Source organism: Branchiostoma floridae, chromosome 16 (assembly GCF_000003815.2).
Source record: "Branchiostoma floridae strain S238N-H82 chromosome 16, Bfl_VNyyK, whole genome shotgun sequence".
NCBI lineage: Eukaryota > Metazoa > Chordata > Leptocardii > Amphioxiformes > Branchiostomatidae > Branchiostoma > Branchiostoma floridae.
In genome coordinates, this window is record NC_049994.1 from 13722385 (window position 1) to 13728384 (window position 6000).

At 40.1% G+C, this 6000-nt stretch overlaps 1 long non-coding RNA gene across 1 annotated transcript in view; it reads left to right on the top strand.

The window, feature by feature from the left end:
* The first annotated feature begins 5016 nt into the window (after nucleotides 1-5016).
* LOC118403681 overlaps nucleotides 5017-6000 on the top strand; it is a 10111-nt gene continuing 9127 nt past the window's right edge. Inside the window, exons 1-2 of the long non-coding RNA XR_004829674.1 lie at nucleotides 5017-5116; nucleotides 5683-5803. This is a non-coding gene — a long non-coding RNA (uncharacterized LOC118403681). The remainder of the gene's footprint in view (nucleotides 5117-5682; nucleotides 5804-6000) is intronic.

The following is a 6000-nucleotide window of genomic DNA, read 5'->3' on the forward strand; positions in this document are numbered from 1 at the left end:
GACCCAAAGTCACAACACTCACTCATTGCCCTAAGGGCTATCTACCATTCAAAAATCATGACCACAGCATGTCCAGAACACGAGATATAAAAAATTGAGGTTCCGCTGAAGTACCGGGCTTAGCAACCCGCTAGGGGGTCCATTATCGAAGCTGACCTTCGTTTTCCCGACCCCTGGGCAGCCAATTATCATCAGCATCCATCGAAGGCTTCTCAAGTTATACTGTTTACAGACAGACAGACAGACAGACAGACAGACAGACAGACAGACGTACAAGCCTAAAACATAACCTTAGCCATTCTGGCAAAGGTAACAAGAGGTGTTCTGGCTTTTAGACGTATGATGATAAAACTTTGTGAGTTTATGCTGAGATTGTGTTTAGTTGTGGAATGAAGCGTGGGAAGTGTTATTTAACTCGTCAATGATTCCAGGAATGAGTCGTCAATGGATTACTGCAAAGTTTGTAGAAGCTTTGGCCTTTTGTCGGATGAAGTATTAAAAGCTTTAGATATTTGGCGGAAATGTACGTCATTGAACGGCCAGCCCAGAAAATAAAAATTAACCGTTTTAACCATATTGCGATTGTGCCTTGCAGCGCTAGTATAATATGGTGGGATTAGTTTTCTAAAGGACATGATTTTAAAGAGCATTGTCGACACGTGTCATGTAGTATTTGTGACATTTCTCTATAACCCATGCATGACCTCGATTTAGTTGCTAGGTTTAAACATCAACAACATTAAAACTCAACTGCCATCGCCTTGCAGTGCCGATAGAGAAAGGTGGAATTAAAGTTTTCTAAAGGCCATAATCTTAAAGAGCATTGTCATCTTGCATCTGTGACTTTTCTCTATAATCCATGCATGGCCTCAATTTGGTTGCTACGTGTAGGCGGAAACTAGCCTGGGTACCATACGGATAGTAGTTCGCTCCTATGTTCGCTTCTGCTATCCAGAAACACAGAGAAGCGACTGTATATAGTGTACAATGAATGTCAGAGCTAGAAGCGACTGTTTATAGTATATAATGAACGCCGGAGCGAACTACTTTCCAGATGGTACCCAGGCTAGGCGGAAACATTATATAAGAAAAATCCACACCATTAAAGCTGACCTACAGGAGGCCAAAGACATTTCTCATAGAGGATTAGTCGCCTTTTGTAATAGCGGCACTCGCACGTATCTACATAATCTAAAAAGTACTAAAGTAGTTTCCTAGAATACGCTGTCATCACCGTCCGCCGTATCTGTCAAACAAACAGACATGTATGGCATACTTATTTATTAATTACTAGACATGAAGAATATGTATAAAACTTGTTCGCACTTTTTCCATATCAAAAAAGGGGGCAGGTGCTGGCTACCACATTGGCGCCCTTGATTTGCGTTTTAGAGGATCGTAGATAAAACTTTCATTGGTACGCTTACGTTTTTTCGTATTCTTTGGGTGTTCTCATCTGAGAGCTATAGAACTATTCATTCATCGGTGTTCCATATCAATGACGCAGGCAGGTCCTTGATTTCATCAGTACACCGACGCTCAAGCGTAAACGGCATCAGAAACATTAAAAAAAAACAAAAGTTTTATTTAATATATTCGTACAGCATTGCATAACAACATCTCAAATATCTGCGTCCGCCTCTGCCTACTGTCTAAATTACTTCTAAAGGGGAGGAAGAACAGGAAATTACTTGTATCTATTTCAGCCATCATCGATAGTTGTTTTCAATATTAGACTTCACACATATAGTGGTCGCGCTATCATTAGACAGGAGAAGATCTTAGACAAACATGATCCGTGCTGATACCCATACACACAATACCCGTGTCGGTACACTGCACAAACTTGATCTGACCTTTGCCTCTTCCATCATTATCTCAATGAAAAAAGGCCTGCAGGCCGATTTGAGCTTTCATGGATAAACAAATTCAAACAAATAAAAAACAAGTACACAGGGAAGGGGGGGGGGGGGGTTACTGGAGGGGGAGGTAATTGCCAAAAACACCTTTCACTTTTATGGTATATGAAGAGAACTCTCTCCTTCTCTGGATCAGTCCTTACCAGCACATATAAAAGCGGCAAAATCTATCTCTACTTTTTCTAATCATTTCCTTTCTTCCGTATTTTACATTGGTATGCGGTTTTCTAATATTTCTCTTTATGTTTGCAACCTCTTTTATTGATGTGTTCAGAGAAAAAAAGGAATTAAAATTTAAAGATGCTCAGTTGCTTTCAAGCACTTAAAGCGGGCACGTTCCTAAAGACGATTGTGTTCGTAGGCAATCAAAACAAAACAAAATATTGAAGACATGAATTCTTGGAGGGAAAGACTTTGTTCAGGATGATATCCATTACTACAGTGTCGTTACTATGTACCATAACTACCATTCATCCTAGAGTCCTATGATATATACAACCATAAATACACTTGCAGTTACAGATTTACGTACATGTGTATCATTAGCAGCAGTGACTACTTACCTCGAATGAAAATGTATTACTAACTGAAGCTAGACAAATGCTGAACAACAATGAGAACTGAGGTAAAACGTCACAGAGTGAATTTAGTTTGGCAAACTGCATGAAATGGTTATAACTTGCAGTGCATTGTATTTCCAAACATTTTCAAGAATAGTTCACCTTCGCCTTTATTGTAGAGTGGCTGTAGAGTTAGATTTCAGAGAGCGAACAGTTTGACAATTCTACCACACAAACTACCATCGTCTTACGTCTCGATGACGTATATACAAAAGCTTCTAAGACGCCAGGTCTCAAAACTTCATCTTGAGAATAAACCTTGGTCTCCGGAGGGCACGTTAGTCAGAAGAACTTCCTCTAAAAGTCGTATCTCAAGAGCCGGATCTCCATCCGCAATAATCCATCCCTTTTAATGGTATTTTGGCGGTAATGAGGAGGCGGTCAGCTGCACACTCCCCATAGATTTACCTTAGTTAGCCCGTACACTAGTTAGCCCTGCAAGATCTCATGAAGATGGGGATAAGCGTAGGCAGAATGGTGTATGCATGTGTCTTCGAATCTCCGGAACCCGATATTGTGATGACCTCAATAATGGCACTTAACACCAGTCTTACGCAGCTTTTTTTCCATTTTCGCCGTTGGTAAGTAAGCGAAAACATCCTTCCTTCCTTCCTTCCTTCCTTGGATGGGTCGTCGACTAACATACCATGCGAAAACTTGTAGTACATACAGAGGCCATGTTTACCTTCTATTCTTGTTGGCGTAGTATAAACCTATGCCATGCAATTACGCAATATGCTTTAATTCTAAGAAAACTCATGTATCTAATACGTACACATTCGGTGTGTTACGCCTTGTGGTGGTTTAACAGTTAAGGGAACAAAACAGTAACATAGCAAAACAATACAGAAACGAGTATCTACAAACTAGGAAGCATCCTATCTTTTTCCAAGAACAACTCCGCCACCTATATGTTTTTTACAAGAAATCGATCATAAAGTTTCACATCTAAATTACTCTATCATAAAACAGATCTGCTCTTTTATCTCCACCATAACAGAAAAGCTAACAGAAGTTGAATTTACCCAGCAATAGCCTCATTTTGTATCTGTGAACTGTATCTTTTCAACATGTCTTGTTGTGACCTGTACTTAGCCCGGTGTGCGCAATAAAGGTCTTCATTCAGTTCAATTAATTTAATCATTCGACTCATGCACAGTTGAAAGTGTTGTTACAATTTTAGACTTTGTACCCGAACACAAAATGAAGCGGTTACTAACAGTGGAAAGTTGTTTTTGTCGACAAGGAATAAGTGATGAATAAGAACAATCACTGCCAGCTGCCAGGTAATATCCACCGGATACATGGTCAGACAGTTACATCAATTATACTTAAATGTTTCCTTTTATGTGCTGTCCTTGGGATGAACCTGAACTGTTTCTAAGAATCGGGACTGGAAAATATCATGGGAAAAATGTGTGTGCGTCCGTACATTTGTTACCAGCAGCTACTCTCCAAGGAAAGATTTTTTTTGGGGGGGGGGGGTCTTTTTTCTGTCATTTGGCGGGGATAGCTTACACAAAAAGACGGCATATAAGAAAAAGCGGTCACAATTTTCCCGATCAAATTCTGCTTGCAATTGGAGAGTAACAAGAAGCAGCACCCTCTAAAGATGCCATAACCCAAATCATTTAGAGACAACAAAACCATGGTGAGTGTCAATGGCAGATAGTTTTAGTTTCTAAGTCCTTAGCATTGGACCTACATTTTCATGAGGTGTTACTTTAATTAAGTACATTAAACTCAATACGTAAATAAATAAATAACCCAGAAAATACGCTTTGCATTGAATTCGAAGTACATTGGTCAGGTAATGAATAACTTGATCTAGGCTGTTTCGCTTGGTCAAGAGAGAATACAGGTAGACTAACCTGCTAAACTACTGTATGTGCTTCTCAGCACTCTGCTGGGGCACCAATGCCGGATCTTCAGCCAGATTCCGTCAATGAGGACTTTACTCAATGAGGACATAGTTTATGTGCTTTGGTAGGCTGCATCTCTTCAACGACAGGTGTAGTTTCGTTTAATCTTGGTGGGAATCTTAAGGCGCGGGACTATCGCCGCGAGAATTTAGCTTTTATCATTATGCACATATGGAAAACATAGTTTCATCGCAGTGGTATGTACAAAAGTGCTGTATTTTCTCATAGAAAAGAGGGCATAGAATTAGGGGCAATAAAACTTGACCTTGTTATCCATATGATATCATTAAATTTCATATAAAAATCATATTTAGAATTTTGCACACATTTATTCGTTACAATTCCATTCATTTTTAATTCATGAATGAGAAAATAATTGAAGGTGAAAATGCCAAACACACCGAAAAGTGCAGGACTAGCCCCGCCCCCGAGTTGGTGGTTTGCGTAACTGTCGATAATACCCACGAACGCCGATGTTTTTCGTGAAGGAGCGAGCTGAGAAGAGTGACAGGCGTGACGCACTGAATGAAGAGTGGGTGGAGACAATATAAGAGACGGCTCCCGGTAAGCAACCAGACTTCCCACCGGCACTGCAGGACGGCACAACCCGGCAAAGTAGTCCAGCAAGGGAGAAGACACAAGGGAAAAGTGCAAGGTGAGTAACTCTGGCCAAACAACGTCGTTGTGAAAGCCAAAGTGGAAAAAAACAGAAATCGCTGGCAAAGAAACTTATCAGAGTCAGGTTTCACAGTAGAAGATGATCAAAAGGATGGTTTAGTGTTTTATGCTGTTAATTGGAGATATCACGATGACTTTACCAACAGGCGATGCTGGTACTTTTTTTACGGATGTACTAATTGTTTCTGTCTATCGTTGTATTGCACGTTAATAGGCTAGGTAAGGATAACAACAATGACAATATGCCTATTATGACTTCCATTTCAACGCCGTATAAGCTATCTTTACTCCGACTTTTTGCAAATGTAGTTGCTGAATGGAATTGCACTGTTAACTATCCCAGTCCAGTGTTGACTCGGCTAGTAATGCAAAACAAAATCTAAAAAGATCCTCTGCTGATCTGCATTACTACCTATGGAAAGGCGTGGCAATTAAAGTGAAAAGTATGCCTTTTGCTAATCTCATTGGGTAAATAAAAAAACATCAACCATTTCATTTCTCTTCAGTCCTTTTACAACTCATAAAAACGCTATTGTCCCCCAGTGAACATCAGTGACGATGGCAGTAGCTTTCTGGGTGACGTGCTGCGTTTTGGTCTGCTCTTTGTTCTACGGTGCTGCGGACGGTCATGGCGGCTTCTCCAAAGAGTTGGTACCCTCTGATGGTGAGTACTACATGCCGTTATGTGTACAGATTGTATATATATGTATATGATATAAATTTGTAACCGTTTTGCTTATACAATGTAAGTTGATGCTAGTGATTTTCTCGATTCTATGTTTATTGCAGCAAATTGTACACACTTGTACAATTGTATTTGGGGCGAGATGAGCACGTTGGGAAAATGTTCTAACGCAGAGT